This window comes from Phodopus roborovskii, unplaced genomic scaffold, assembly GCF_943737965.1.
Source record: "Phodopus roborovskii unplaced genomic scaffold, PHOROB, whole genome shotgun sequence".
NCBI classification, from domain to species: Eukaryota; Metazoa; Chordata; class Mammalia; order Rodentia; family Cricetidae; genus Phodopus; species Phodopus roborovskii.
In genome coordinates this window covers 8,365,325-8,381,104 of record NW_026126448.1, presented here as the reverse complement: position 1 = coordinate 8,381,104, position 15,780 = coordinate 8,365,325, and the positions used below count along the sequence as shown (strand labels likewise).

Here is a 15,780-nt window from a genome sequence, read left to right as displayed (position 1 = left end):
GCCACGTTTAAACGAGGCTCAAAAATTGATAATAAAGAGCGCTGTCTGGATTTAGGTGGCCTCTTACCCTCACAGCATTGGACAGGGCCTTAGGAGCCGATATAGCGGTCGGATCACGACCGCTGGCACCTCAGAAACAGGTCCATGGGGACAGGGTCCTTTAGCGACCCGGTCTGACAACAGAGTGGTGTGGTATAGACAGGAGACTTCCTCTGGGAGTCGGAGAGGACCTGACCACAGCGGGGCTGTCCCACGATCAGCAGCTCCTTGTGACTCTCCTTCCCAGCCCCAACTCCCTAACCCGGGAATGTGGGGCGTACTCTGACTCCGGCTTCCATTGGGTCTCCCTGATCCGGGCCCGCCCACCCCTGCGGCGAAGCCCCGCATTGGCCTGCCCGGTGCTCCGCCCGATTCCAGTGCGCCCATTGGCTGTACATGCCCGACCCCCGGCGCGGCCGCCGAGGCAGACCCCGGGATTGGTGGTCCCGCCGCTGCGTCCTCACCATGGCGGCGCCCGTGCAGCCCGCCGCGTCCTGGGCGCCCGCCGGGGTCCCCTCGGCTGTCCCCGCTATCCGGGCTGCAGCCACCTCCCCGCTCCGCGTGCGCCCCGGCGCCGCCCGATCCCGGCCTCCCACTCCGCTGCGGTAAGGCCTGCCCCGCGCCCCGACGCAGTTCTCTGCCGCCGCGCCCCTCCCCCGGTCAGGCCAGCCCGAACCGCGCTGGGGACCGAAGCCCGGGCCCGGGTGGGGGCCAGGCCTGAGGAGGGCCGTGCAAGCCGGGCCGAGCGCGCAGAGGTCACCTGCGTGCAGCGCCCCGGAGCGCGCGAATCTGGGCGCAGAGGAGGGACGCGGTCATCCAGGATCCGCTGTGGGACGAGCGTAGGAAAGTCCCGGGAAAGCCTAGCGGGAGTCAGCAAGAGTAGCGGTTGTCATCCCTGCCTTCCCCGGGCCAGATCCTCGGAGTGACCGGGTCAGTTTGTCAAAGTACGTCTTCTTGCTACCTTTCCTTCTGGAGTGTTTCTCCATTGTCTTCTCGGTGATCTTGTTTGCATTAGAAAATCTTGGCGAGGTCGGCAGATTTGGTTAAGAGGATGTCCCACTGATGTGTTTAGACTGCTTTTTACCAACAGCATTCACTTTTATGATTCTTCAATAAACCTCATTTTTGTTTGTTTTTCTCGAGTATGGGGAGGGAGTGAAGACAGTAAAACCAAGTCACTGTAATAAGCCCAGGGAGTGAACTGGTGACTGACGGGTGGTGACAGCTGTTATCCCAGAAAGCAAACAGTACTTAACACATTTCTGTGAGGTCCTTTGAATTATTGGTACAATAATAGGTAGTGGACTATGAAAATAGAAAAGCCACGAATTAGGTTCCCACTATGAGGCTCAGTAGACATCATGATAATTTTAGTTGTGTTCGTGAACTTTCAACTAAAGACTCAGAGGAAGGGTAGCCTAGGGCGATAGGTGCATACCTGTAATAGCTAGCATCCAGAAGCTGAAGCAGGAGGATTGCTTCAGAGACCAGCCCGGGCCACATAGACTAATACCAGGTTAACAAGCACCACAAAGCAAGACCCAGTCTCAAAAGGCTGAAAAAAGAAAAGAAAAAAGATTGGATTAAAAACCGGAGCAAAACCTTATGGCCAAATGGGATTTTCATGTAATCTAAGGTAATGGACATTTTGAAATATGAAGTGATGCCAGATTCTCCATTTCACAAGTCTGAAGTCTGTGTGTCCTGACAAGTTAAGTTATTAATAATGAAACAAGGCAACTGTGTTCTTAGAGACTGATTGGCTTGCTCAAACAGTCAAGTGTCTACTGAATACATGTTTTGTGCAAGGCATTGACTTGAGGGAAACTCAGACAATTAAAATATGGAGCATGTTCTCTTAGACCTGTGTCGGATAGTTGTGTGAATAAAGCACACACATAAAGATAACTTATGATGTGGCCTCTAGAATTCCAAAACAGTGGGTGCTGTGAGAAATCCAGGAGAGGAGAAGTGAGGCATTTGAGGAATATTTTATGGGGGAACTGAGGTTTTGAGTTGAACCACAAAGAATGAAAAGGCTGCCTGGAGGAGAAGTGAGCCAATGAAAAGTGAGGATGTGGCAGGAGAGGACTCAGGAGTGCGTGTGGGTGGTTCCAGGGCATTCTTAGAAAAAAAAGGAGATCAGCTTCTACAAAAGGCAAACTGGGCTAGGGTTGTATTCAGTTGGTAGAGTCCTTATCTAGCACTCAAGGAGCCCTGGATTTGGTCTTCAACGAACGCCACATAAAACCAGGTATAGTGAAACTCTTGCCTATAATTCTAATGCTTTAGAGGTAGAGACATGAAGATCAGAAAGAAGTTCAAAGTCATCCCTGGCTACATAGTGAGCTTGAGGCTAGCCTAGGCTATTAGTGACACTCTCTTAAACAAAATCAAAAGGCAGGCTGAAGAGGCATCTTTGTCCCGAGGGGGCAATGGACCTGGACTCGTCAGGAAGGAATTCAGTTGCATTGTCACTTTTATAGTTAGCCCCAGTCACCACAAAGCTGTAGTCAGAGTTGCTTCTTGCCTTCATTTATTGTCTTTGTGCGGTTGGTGACAAGTCCTAGTGCTGCCACCGCATTGCTCAATTTCTTTCAACTCCTAAGAGTCATCACACTGATTTGGGGTCTGACGTTTCTGGGAATTTCCCCCAGAAGCCCCCTGAACATATTTTTCTTTCTTCCTGTTATCCTGTCTCACCATTACCCATGGGTGTGCCGCTTCTTTGGTGTTCAGTACCTCCTCACTGTTTGGTTAGGCCCAGAGTAACCTGGCATCAGCAGGTTATTGCCATACCCTTTGATATATTGCACTTTTTAGGTCAGTTGGTTGAGCTACTTGGCTTTGTGTTTTGTTGTTTGAGCGCCAGTATATTGGCACTTGTTGGCTTTTTCAGGCTTAAATGACCTCCTTCATTCTCCATCCTTGCCCCTGGCTCGTGTTTTATGGCCAATTCATAAGGAACTTCCTTTGTAAAGCCGTTTCGTGCTCCCCCCCCCCCCACCTAAATGAGCTGTCCCTCTCTAATTCTGGGGCCCTGCCTTTTGTTTTTGTATTTGTTTTATACTGGTTTTCTTGTGTGCGGATGTGTTGTGTTTGGTGTTTTTTGAGGCAAGATCTTGTCTAGCCCAGGCTGGTCTCGAACTCTTTTTCCTCTTTAAACAGGACCTCATGCAGCTCCGACTCAGTGTACAGTGACTGAAGATGACCTTCAACGTAGATTCCTGTCCTCTCACTCCTGCAGTGCTAAGATTAGAGATGGGGTCACCTGATTCAAGTTTGCTCTTTTGCCGTAGTTGCTTAACTGTCTCTTCCACTCACAGCATAAGATGCATTTTTAAAGTCATGGGCTGTCTTCTCTGTCATCTGGCACGGTGTTTTTACATAGTAGGTACGTGGCATATGTGTTTTATGTAGAGAATAGTATTTTGATGCAGGCAATACTGTAGTTACTGTCTACTGTTCCTGTCCACTGTAATTACTGGCCACTGCTCCCTTGTCGTATTCTAAAAAACTATTCTAACTAAAAGGAAAGAGGCAGGGATGGGGCAGCTGGGGGATGTGACTCAGTTGGTAGAGGGCTTGTTTAGAGCATTTGTGAGCACTTTGTAAGTAGGGTATGATACTACATGCCTGTAAGCCCCAGCATTCGGAGGTGGAAGCAGGAAGATCAGAAGATGACGATGAGGACATCAGTTGTCTTGAGTTGGTAAAGGCTCTTGCAGCCAAGCCTCATGACCTGAGTTTGATTCCCAGAACACCCACATGTTAAAAGAGCTGACTCCTGCCGGGCGTTGGTGGCTCATGCCTTTAATCCCAGCACTCGGGAAGCAGGGGAGGCAGATCTCTGTGAGTTCGAGACCAGCCTGGTCTACAAGAGTTCCAGGACAGCCTCCAAAGCCACAGAGAAACACTGTCTGAAAAAAACCAAACAAAGAGAACTGACTCCTGCTAGTTGTCCTCTGACTGCCACATGGGTACTGTTTGGTGGGCAAACAAAGAGCGAGACAAAAGTTTAAAAAAAAAAAAAAGTTCAAGCTAATCTTTAGCTATTTGTGGAGTTTGAGACCAGCCTGGGTTATATGAGATGTCTCCTCACCTCACCCCCTCAAAGATATAGAAAACAGCCTTGAAGTAGGATAGCTACAAAAATGTCCTTCATACAATCAAAATAATTGCCGTAAAACATGTAAATAAAGTTGGCCATATGAAAGAATGGTTTACTGAGAGGTCTGGGATGTCGGTCAGGATAGTTTAGAGTAAGCTAGATAAAAGAAGTTTCCGTATCTTGGTGATTTAACAAAACCAAAGGACTCCCTGTTCATGCCACCCTTTTGTCACAAGTGTACAGGCAGTTCTGTGCTGGTCACACTAGCTCAGGGATGGAGAGAGCTGGAAACTAGTGGATGGTTGAGTGGGTACCAGCTTTTACAGCTTCAGCTCTGTCACTTTTACTGGTATTTCATCTGTCAAAGTGTGGCACCTGGCCTTGCCTAACTTTAAAGCAGGGTCAAGAATTGCAAACTTAGCTTATGACTAATGCAAAAAAGAGCTCAGACTGTTTTGGCTCCAAGGATGACTACACACCCTTTGGGTATCAGATCTCAGACCATTGAAGATTAGAGCTAGTAAGTTGGTTGGACACTAGAGGCAAGTATATAGACATCAGAAAGACACAGAAGGGTGGGTTCAGGGTCAAACTCCATCACATCCTGTGTAAATGCCCATAAGCCAAGGCCAGAAATACAGGAAATCACACTCCAGTTATAAGGCAGCCATCCCCTGAAGTATTACTGTTGTTTTGTCTCGAGGCAGAGTCTCATGTAGCTCTGGCTGGCCTGGAATCCTCGATGTAGCTGATCCTCCTGCTTGTACCTCTCAAGTCCTCTCGAGTCCTATAGTATTCTGAGGTGTCCAAAACTAAAATAGTTAAATTAGCTTGGAGCAGTAACATACACCTGCATTTAGAGACAGGAGGCTAGAGAGTGTAAAGCTAGCTTCAGAAAAGAAAAACTATCTTAAAAAAAAAAAAAAAAAATGAGTCACAGCTAGATAAAGTGCCTGCCTGGTGTGCACAGAGCTCTGGGTTCAGTACCCAGCACTGCATGAAGTGAGTTTTGAAGCATGTCTGTAATTTAGCACTCGAGAGATGGAGGAAATAGGGTCACAGTTCTAGGTCATTCTTGGCTGCACAGAGTTAGAAGCCAGCCTGGAATACATGAAGCCCTGCTTACAAACAAGCACCCCAGAAAGAATAAGTAGTCTAAATCATATTTAAGCCTTTTCATTTAAGAAGTCAGGGGGCAGGGAGGCAGAGGCAGGAGTCTTAAATTCAAGGGGCAGCCTGGGATACATAAGTAAGACTCTGTCAAGGGTACAATAATTTGAGATGCGTTTAATTGGATTTAAGTGAAGCTTCAAGCTGGTGTTTGGGTTCTTCTGCTAACATAGAAGCTAAGTGCTGGTTGAAGCTGATTCAGGAGATAGGAAAGCTAACTTTCTGGCTTTGGGTCTTGACCCTGTTACTAACTAGCTGTCTAATATTTAACAAGTTTTTTTGTTTTGTTTTTTTAACTTCCTGTGCTGGAGTTTGATCCCAGGGTTTTGTGCATGCTGGATGAGACCTGTGCCACTGAACCACATCCTTGTCCAGTGTCTTAGCTTGTCCTCTTTGAAACAGGGTCTCAGTAAAGGGACCAGGCTGGCCTCAAACTCAAAGCGATATTCCTACCTCTGCCTCCCAAGTGCTGGGATTAAAGGTGTGCTTCACCATATCTAGATACAATGTAGCCATTATTTTTGCACTTACATGGTATTTAGCTGCACTTGGCCATCTAAACCACTGCACTAGACTGTCTAGTCATTGCATGGGATTCCTTGAACACAGCTCTACACCAGTCTCTTAACACCATAGCTTTACAGCTTGGAAAGCTACATCCCTGGTTCCCTGAGATAAACCAGCAGCTATGGTACTGTCAACTCTCCTTACCCATGGGTAGCTGTTTCCTGGACTCCTTGAGGATACCCAAATCTGAGGATATGCAGATCTCTCATATAAGACAGTTTCATATTTACATACCCCACACAACCTCTTTTATACTTTAAATCACCTGTGACTATAGCCCGGATACAATGTAAATACTGTTTGTGGTCTGTTGTTTAGGGAACAATGGCAAGAAAAATGTCCTTGCAAGTTCATTACAGATGCTATTTTCTGCTTTTTTGTAGCCCTGGTTGGCTTGGTACTCACTCTGTAGGCCTGGCTGGTCTCAAACTTGTGGCAGTCTTCCTGTCTCTGTCTCCTGAGGAAACCACCATGCCTGACTCAACACATTTTGTTTGTTTTGTTTTTTGACACAGGGTCTCTAGCCCAGGATGTCCTGGAATTCATTAGATAGCTTGGGGTGACTTGAACTTCTTACCTTTTTGCTTCTACTTCCTGGGTGCTGAGCAGGCATATACCACATGTCCATCAAACATAATATACTTGCACATTTTAGTGTGTGTGTGTGTGTGTGTGTGTGTGTGCACGTGTGTGAGTGCAGGTACTTGTAGAGATGAGAAGAGGTTGTCAGATCCCATGAAAGTGGAGTTACAGGAGGTTTTAAGCCCCCTGGTGTGGATGCTGGCAACTGAACTCAGGTTCGCTGCAAGAAATACAGTATTTTAGAATTTTATTTATATAGTATTTTGTGTGTGTGTGTGTGTGTGTGTGTGTGGTGTGTCATAGCATGCCTGTGGAGGTCACAGAATGAGTTCATGGGTTCATTCTCTTCCTCCACTTTCATGTGGGTTTAGGGGATGGAAATTAGGTCCTCGGGCTTGCACGGCAAACAAACACTTATACCTACTGAGCCGCCTTTCTGGTTCCCATACATTTATTTTGATTTTTATTTTTTAATATTTTCCATCTGTGGTTGATAGAATGTGGAACCAGCAGAGATGGAGGACTGATCACCTTAGAATAATGGCTGAGACTCAGGGTTTTTTTTTTGGGTACTTAAAGGGGCCAAGTAACAGGTTGGGAATATAAAGTAGTGCCTGATTTAAAGTCTTAATTAGCCATCAGTCAGTAGGTAGATGAGTGTTTAAAGGGCTTTTCACACAGACGTATGCCCAGGCCTAGAGACCCAAGAACCCGGCAGCATCTTGAGGCTGCTTGTGTGGGAGAAATGCAGAATGTCTTCAGGCTGTGAGTGGAAATGATGCAAGTGTCAGTCAAGAAGATGGAGCTAAAGCTTTGTGAGTTAAAGCTTCATCCTGAAGATGATTAGGGGTCAGGGAAAGACTGGACCGTAGGAAATGGCATTATCAGCTTTGCCTTTCGGGAGGATCACTGTAGAGAGGAAGGAGAAGGGTGACTATCTTGCTATAGGAAGCTCTGAGGTTTACAGCCACAGTCCTATGCCTACCACACAAGTCATAAAATATTTATAGATGAGATTGCATGAGGTGAAGATGGAGGAGGAGGATGGAGGCTGGTACCGTCAGGTGACAGGTGTGTCCATGCACGGAAGTGCAGATAAGAGCCAGCAAGCCAGATAGGTTTCGGGTCAACGTTGCCACTTTATAACGGATGGCCTTGGGCAGGCTGCAGACCTGTTTATTGTGTCTCCCTGATTTTCTGATTTGAGAATTGGTGATAAAGTTTCTTAACGTCCATGGTTGTTGTGATGATCTGTTAGAATGGATGTAAAAAGCCTGAGCCTGTGCTGGTAGATATGTAAGGGTTCTCTGTGTCTGTCTGTCTCATGTGTATGAATGCGCACACGTGTGTGTGTGTGTGTGTGTGTGTGTGTGTGTGTGTGCGCGTGCATGTGTGTCTGCATGTGGAGGTCAGGTATTGTTCTTCAGGAACTGTCCACATTGTTTTTTTGTGACACAGTCTTCCCCTGACCTGGAGTTTTGTGACTAAACTAAGCTGACTAGTTAGCTAATCCCAGCAATCCTCCTGTTTCCCAATCATTGGGATTACAAACATGCATTCATACACCCTGTTTATGTGGGCCTTGGGGAATCAAACTTAGGCTCCCCTGCTTATGCGGCAAGCACTCTACCACTATACCCACAGCCCCATAAAGGACCTCTTGCAATAAAAATAATGATTTTTACTGTTCCTGACCTTTAGAATGTAGTACCTCTGCCATGGTGATGTTCATTAGCCTTAAATTCCCCTCACTAAAGATAACCACCGTCTGCTTCATGGTTTTTTTTATGTCTTTGAAGGTGATTGATGCTGCTTGTCTGGCAGTGTTAGGCATAAGAGAATTATTCTGACATTAAGAAGGAAGAATTGATTCGAATATCCTAGCAATTAAAACAGTGTGTAAACGCTAACCAGTTCTGTTCCCAACCCTCGTGTGGGAGTGACACAAGAGTGTGCTACATGCCCCGCCGCTGATAGAATGTGCTGAGCTTCGATGTCCTTGGTCATCTTCTGACTTCTTCCCCCTTGAGGTTTTATTTTGCTATTGTCTGGTGGTGGCTTTTTTTTTTTTTTTTTTTTTTAAAGGATGGTAACAGGGTCTCTAGTAATCCTGGCTTGACACAAGCTGTTCATCGGAACTCTGCAGAGCTTGGTGTATTTTGTTCTAATGGTTCTTTATTTGTTCCTTCGTGAGTATTTTGTCTTTATCAGTACTCTGTATCAGTTTCTCTTTCCTTCCTGTCAGATTCTCTTTCAGAATAATGATAAGGGAGTATGTGTATATGCTTCATTTGCTTCCAGACAGGGTCGCTCTGTGGGGCCCTGGCTGTCCTGGAACTCGCTATGTAGACCAGGCTGGCTAGAACTCACAGAGATCCTCCTGACTCTGCCTCCTGAGTGCTGGGATTAAAGACAGGGGCCACCATACACAGAAACCCTGTTTTTCCTTTTAAATCTTGTGCATGTGTGATTGTATGTATACGTGTATTCACGTGTGTAAGTGCAGGCGTGTGCATGTGGATGCCAGTCCTCGCCTGTCATCTTGTTTGACAGGATGTCTGTTGTCCACTGTGCCAGGCTAGCTGACCTGTGAACTTTGAGGGATTCTCTTGTTTCCTCTTCCCTTCTCATAGAAGCACTGGGGGTTCACCTTTGTGCTATTGTGCCTCACTTTTACATGGGTTCAGGGGATTTGAACTCAGGTCTTTATGCTTGCATGGCAATTGCTGTACCCCCTGAGCCATCTCCCCACCCAAAACGTATGTGTGCTAGTATACATGCCTGTGTACACGCAGAAGCCAAAGATCAGGTTTAGTTGTTCCTCAGAAACCATTGCCTTGTTTCTTTTGTTGTTTTTGGTTTTTTTTGGTGAGATAGTGTCTACTAGAACCTGAAGCTTAGTAATTAATTAGGCTAGGCTGACCCGATGGTGCACTAGGGTTATAATGCTTGTGAGGCAAGCACTTTACCCACGAGTTATCTCCCAGCCTTATTGCACCCTGTGTTTGGAAAGCCAGACTAGTGGGAAACCCTGTAGCTAAGTGTTTCTGAGGCATTTTACAGTTAAAAATATTAACTGTTCCCATAGAATGTTCATCTTTGTGGGTTTTGTTGGTTAATTTACTATACTAGGGGTACTGAATGCATTAAAATTTACTAGAGGGCTGGTGAGATAGCTCACTGAGGAGTTGCTGCCCCCTGACTCCACCTCATCTATGTCTGTGTCGCTCTCTCTCTCTCTCTTTCTCTCACACACTCTCTCTCACACACATACACATCAGTAAATTACTTTTAAGAAGTTATTAGCTACTGAGAAAACTTTAGATCCCAAGAATACCCAGGTGTGTTTTCCAATAGCATGAGAGCAGTCGTATCATCAGTCACATCGTGTGGCCCCACGACACTGTCAGACCCTTAAGAGAGAGTGAGTGTGAAGGAGGAACAATGCCTTAGAATGGTTATGGGATCAGAGTCCCTGAAAAGGTCTGGGATCACAAGTCCTCGCAGTGCAATGCACTGTGAGAATTGCTTATGTGTGTGGGATGTGTGTGTATGTCGTGTGTGTGTGTGTGTGTGTGTGTGTGTGGGGTATGTGTATGCATTTATATGGGGCATGTGTGTATGTGCATGTGTTACCCTTTGTATGTGTGTATGTATAATATGTATGTGCAGCATGTATATATATATAGTATGAGAGTGTTTATATGATGCCTTTTTTTTTTTCCTTCCTTTTTTTGGTTTTGCCAGACAGGGTTTCTCTGTGTAACAGTCCTGGAACTCACTCTGTAGACCCGGCTGGCCTCGAACTCACTGAGATCTGTCTGCCTCTGTCTCCTGAGTGCTGGGATTAAAGGTGTGTGCCCCCACTGCCAGTTTATAGGATGCTTTTATGTACTTCTGCTAACAAAGCAACAAGAGTGGTAACACTGGTAAACTAAATCTACTCCCACATGCACTTAGCCTGCTTTCCTCCGAAGAAAGCTGATCTCTTCCTTTGTTGAGACAGGTGCTTTGTCTTGGAAGGGCAGATGTGTGCACTTTTGGCATATTAGGTAGGTACCACAGTCTGAAAACTAGGAAAACCAGTATTCCTGTGGAGGAAAAACTCTGTGGTTCAGTTATACAAGTCTTGTGAGGACTTGGCAGGATGATGGCTGAAGTCTGTGGTTCCTCAGTACACCATTGTGATGATCCTGTTCTGTGACTCTGATTGTTAGGGACTTGGCCACGTCCGCATTGGTGTCATTTAGTATTGCGCAAACCTTGTACCTTAGGAAGTAAACATGTCCCCACCTTCCACCAGTGCAGCCCCTGCACTAACTGAGTCCCCTGTGCCATAGGAACCATTGGCAGTGAAATAAAAGATTAGGCAAATTCATAGCATGGTGTCTTCTTTTGGTATGCTGGGAGCACCCCTAGAGATGTCACCCTTTGAATGGCCTCATGTCGGTCTTGTCACAGTTTTGTCCTGTCTCCTCCATGTTGTGGTTTGAGCAGTCTGTTTCCCCACATAATCCCGAGCAGTTCCTCACTGCCAGTGGGATAAAGCTCGAATTCCCCAGCAGGGTTTCATTATCAGCTTCCCATGCTCTGGTTAGTGCAGGCATCACCTCTCTCAAGTGCTCCGAACCTCATAGACGGCCATTAATTACCACCATCCCATAATGTCTGAGCCTTGTTTATTCTGTACTGAGGCGGGCAGCAGTTATCACTGAGCAGGTAAATAATGGCTTTGTTTGCTCTGATAAGATAGCACAGTCCAACAGGGCTGTTCTCAGTCCTGGAGCACAGGGGGGTTGTTCGCGCTCACTCGTGTCTGTCTGTGTCTGCGTAGCCCTGGCTGACCTGGAATTCATTGTGTAGGCGAGGCTAGCCTTGAACTCACAGAGATCCACCTGCCTCTGCCACTCATCTTTAAAAATAAACAAAAAGATGAGTGGGTAAGCAATATGGGGCTACTTTATAGGCTTAAACATACACAGTCTCAGAGAAAGAGCAGGAAGGAGCATTTTTCTCGTTTCTTTTCTTTTTTTCTTTGCAGTTTCTCAAGACAGGGTTTGTATGTGTAGACCTGGCTGTCCCGCAGCTCACTGTGTAGACCAGGCTGGCCTTGAACTCGCATTGGTGGTGCACATCTTTAATCCCAGCACTTGGGACGTAGAGGGACAAGAAGCTCTGTGAGTTTGAGGCCAACCTGGTCTACAGAGCAGGTTCCAGGACTGGCTCCAAAGCAACACAGAGAAACCCTATCTTGGGATGGGAGGGGGGGAGGCAAATCTAGATGAATGAAGGAAAGAACATCATTAAATCTGAAGATGTCACATTGCTTCAGTTTGGGTTTTGTAAAACACTACATTGCGTTTTCTGTAAAGGCTCTCTGCTTGTTTTTCCCTAGTGTCTTCTCCTTCACTAGAGACAACCCAGTTTTGGTTCTAAGTGCTTTTTCTTTGCATCTGTTTCTAGTCTGGGTTAAGTGCTCTGCATCTCAGGAGCTGGCCTGCACTCCTTAGGGGCACAGCCATGTTCCTTTGTTTATGTCTCACTAGCTTTTGAACTACAAGTTTTCTGGGCATACTGCGGTCTTCCAGCCTTCTTTTCTATACCAGCCCTCTATTTCAGGCTGTCCAGGCAGAGAAGGGCCAAATACTGAAGTACAAATTTCTCATCTGCACTCAGCATTCTTTTATTTATATATATTTATATATATATTTATATATATCTCTTATTATTTTACAGATCAATCCCAGTTCCCTCTCCCTCCCTCCCATGCCCCCAGACCCCTCTCCCATCCCACCACCCCCCACTCTACAGGGAGGGTGATGCTTTCCAGGAGGGATCATCAAAATCTGTCAAGTCATTTGGAGTAGGGACTAGATGTCACCTTTTCCAAATAAAAATTATGACTACAACTTTTTCCTCAGAACAAATTGTGACAAACAAGTTAAAGAAATTAATGATTGGCCTACACATACATCACTTGGAGGCATATTTACCCACTGTTGCCCCAAAGTTAGAAAGCTGTGACTATATGAAAATTTATAGAAGATTGCTTATAGCAGCATTATTCAAACCAGAAGAAAAAAGGATTCAAATATCTACCAACTGATGGGTGGGTAAATAAGACATGGAATAACAAGAGAGTCCATAGGATGGTGTCAGCTAAGGGACACCTTTTCTAGGCAAATTGGGACATTCTAAAGGTGACTATGGTGGTTTTTGTACAACTCTGTGAGCTTTGTGAGTATTCTTCTGTTGTTATTGTTTGAGACAGGGTTTCTCTGTGCTCCCTGGCTGTCCCAGAACTCACTATGTAGTCCAGGCTGGCCTCAAACTTAGAGATCTGCCTGTCTCTGCCAAAGGCTCTTGCCACCAAGCCCAGCACTTTGTATTTTAAGAGTCACTGAATCACACATTTTAAAAAATTCAGTTCTTTCTTTTTTTAAAAAAATTATGTGTGTGTCTGTTTGTGCATATACGCATACCTATGGTGGCCAGAGGCATCATATCTCCTGGAACTGGAATTATAAGAGGTTGTAAATCACTTGCTGATGGCACTGGTAACAGAATTTGAGTCCTCTGGAAGAGCAGACTGCGCTCTTAACCACTGAGACATCTTTCCAGCCCCCTGTGTGTGTGTGTGTGTGTACATACTTATACACATGTATGCCTGTATTCGTGTGGAGACCAGAAGGGGCCTTAGACCCCCAAGGAACTGGAGGTTTTTTTTTTGTTGTTGTTGTTGAGACAGGGTCTCACTGTGTAGATCAGACTGGCTTCAAACCCTAGAGCTCTACCTATCTCTGCCCCCTGAGTAGTGAAATGAAAGATGCACTAACATGCTCATCCTCTAAGGAATTGGAGTTAGAACATTTGGGGAATGCCTGGCTTGTTATGTGGGGGTTGAGACACGAGTTCTCATGACTCTGCTTTCAGCATTCCCGAGGCAGCATTCCTGAGCACCTCTCCAGCCCCCAGCTTACCATTCAGGGTAAGCATGATACAGGAAGGATTATCACAAATAAGGGTGCTTTTAAGAAGTAAAGAGTGTGCCAGGTGGTGGTGGCACACACCTTTAATCTGAGCACTCGGGAGGCAGAGACAGGTGGATCTCTGTGAGTTTGAGACCAGCCTGACAGGTTTCAAAGCTACAGAGAAACCGTCTTGAAAAACACGGAAGGAAGGAAGGAAGGAAGGAAGGAAGGAAGGAAGGAAGGAAGGAAGGAAGGAAGGGTGGGCCTAGCTAGATGGTTCAGAAGGTAAGGGCCTTGAAGACAAGCCTGATGACCCAAGTTCAGTCCCTGGGACCCACATGGTAGAGGAAGAAAACTAACTCCCTCAAGTTGTCTTCTAGCTTGTGTTCATGCGTAAGCACACAAGTCAGGTTTTTTTTTTTTTTTTTTTTTTTTTTTTTTTTTTAAAGAATAATTAGTACAAATAGGTGTAAAAAATGGATCCAATTTAGGAACTAACTGGCAATAAATCTGTAACCGTCACAGCGGGTAGCTGGGTCTCTAGAGTTACCCTTAGTGTTTAAATCCCCTTTGCTGAGATGCAGGAGGGGGTAGGGTGGGGTGGGCGGGGGTAGGGGTGGGGCTTGAAAAGAGCTGCTGTTCCTGGGGACCTGGGTTTGGTTCCCCACACTGCACACATGTGGTGGCTCACAACCATTTGTAACTCTGGTGCCAGAGGATCCAGTATCTTCTTCTGACCTCCACATGCACACGGTGCACAGACATACATGCAGACAAAACACTGATACACGTGAAGAAATCCCTTTGCTGATCTCCAATCCGTTGCTGCTGCCTTTGCGCTAGAGGTTTGGAGGAGACGGTTTCCCCAGCTTCTTCTCCTCTGTCCATTTTCTCATCTTTCTCTTCCCGTTTGCTTGGTTGTTGCTTGGACAGAGTTGTTTTCCTGGGTCTGGTATTGATTTGTTCAGGAAATCCTTTATAGCTTTTATTCTTTTTCATTTTATCTTACTCATTTTTTTTTTTAAATTGGTCACAGGCTTTATGATCCTTACTGTATTTTCAGGAGTCTGCTTTCTCTTTTATATTTCTCCTTATCTTTTATGGTACTCCCCCAGTTCTTTGCCCCAGAGGCTGATTTGATTGTGCCGTTTAACCACCTATGATAGTTGTTAACCTTGGTTGCCACCTTGAGTGGACTGAGAAATAAAGGCCCAGCGATTTAGTAAAGCAAACTCGTGGGTGTGTCTGTGAGTGTTTCCAGGGTGAATTGGGCCTCACGCAGTCCTTGTGGCCTTATCCATTGCTGGACTCAGGATCTGAGTAGTCTTTTGTGATTTAGAACTGTGAAAGGTGTGGCCTCGATGGAGGAAGTCTGGCTCCTGTTACTGCTGTCTCCCCACGGTGCTACCGTGAAGGGAGTCACATCTGTTCACTCCACTCTCTGATGCGATGCCATCCTGCCCACTGCAAGCCTGGAGTTGGGAAGTCTAGTGGCCGTCGACTGATGCCTCTGAAATAATGAGCAGCACCCAACTGTTCTTCTCTTGCTTTGCTTTCCTCGGGTGTTTGGTCGTAGCAGCATAAAGCTGCCACACAGTTTTCTTTCCCTAGGCGCTCTTTCTTTGGCCTCTGCCCCATGTTTGTTTGCCCGCAGCCGCTTTTTGGGTGGAGCTGACTGTTGACGGGAGATGGAACTCAGCATTGCACACATGCCTGGGAACCACTGTGTCCCCGAGCTACACCTTGAACTCTGGTTACATCTCCAGGCTGATCTTGTCAATGATCTTTGCTGGTTCCCTGATACATCCGTACATACGCAGGTATATGTGTATATGTGTACATATGCATGCATATTTTGGTCTCCCATACTTTCCTCGATTTGCTTTGACTCTCTCTGTTCCCCCCCCCTCTTGCAGCATGTTTATGCAGCTCCTGTATGTACCAGTTCTTTGCTGTTATTTCTCTATTTATTTGGGACAGGGTCTTACTATGTAGCCCCAGCTGGCCTGGAGCTTGCTATGTAGATCAGGCTGTCCTACCATGCCGCCTGAGTGTTGGGGTTAGAAGCATGTGCACCCCCAGCTCTGTTACTATTCTGAAGCAGCTTTTCTGAGTATCCCCCTGCTTCTCTGGGTCTGTCTCTTTGGTGCTGGGGGTTTGAACCCACAGCCTCATGTTTAGCCAGCGAGGTGCTCCCTTTCTTTCCCTAGAGAGATGATGCGGTATGAGTGGAGCCAGATCATCTGAATTTGAGTCGGCTCTGCTGTGTACTAAGCTGTGATCTCCGACTGCTTTGTGTGCTTAGGGTTCTTCACTATGAGTTGTAAATGATGACTTCAT

The 15,780-nt window shown here is 46.1% G+C and overlaps 1 protein-coding gene across 3 annotated transcripts in view; it reads left to right on the top strand.

Annotated features, from left to right (window-relative positions):
* The first annotated feature begins 500 nt into the window (after positions 1-500).
* The window catches only part of St3gal3 (ST3 beta-galactoside alpha-2,3-sialyltransferase 3), a 208,338-nt gene continuing 193,058 nt past the window's right edge, over positions 501-15,780 (top strand). For all 3 annotated transcript variants that reach the window (XM_051188605.1, XM_051188604.1, XM_051188603.1), the window contains exon 1: positions 501-983. The gene's annotated coding sequence lies outside the window, so the exon portion shown is untranslated. The remainder of the gene's footprint in view (positions 984-15,780) is intronic.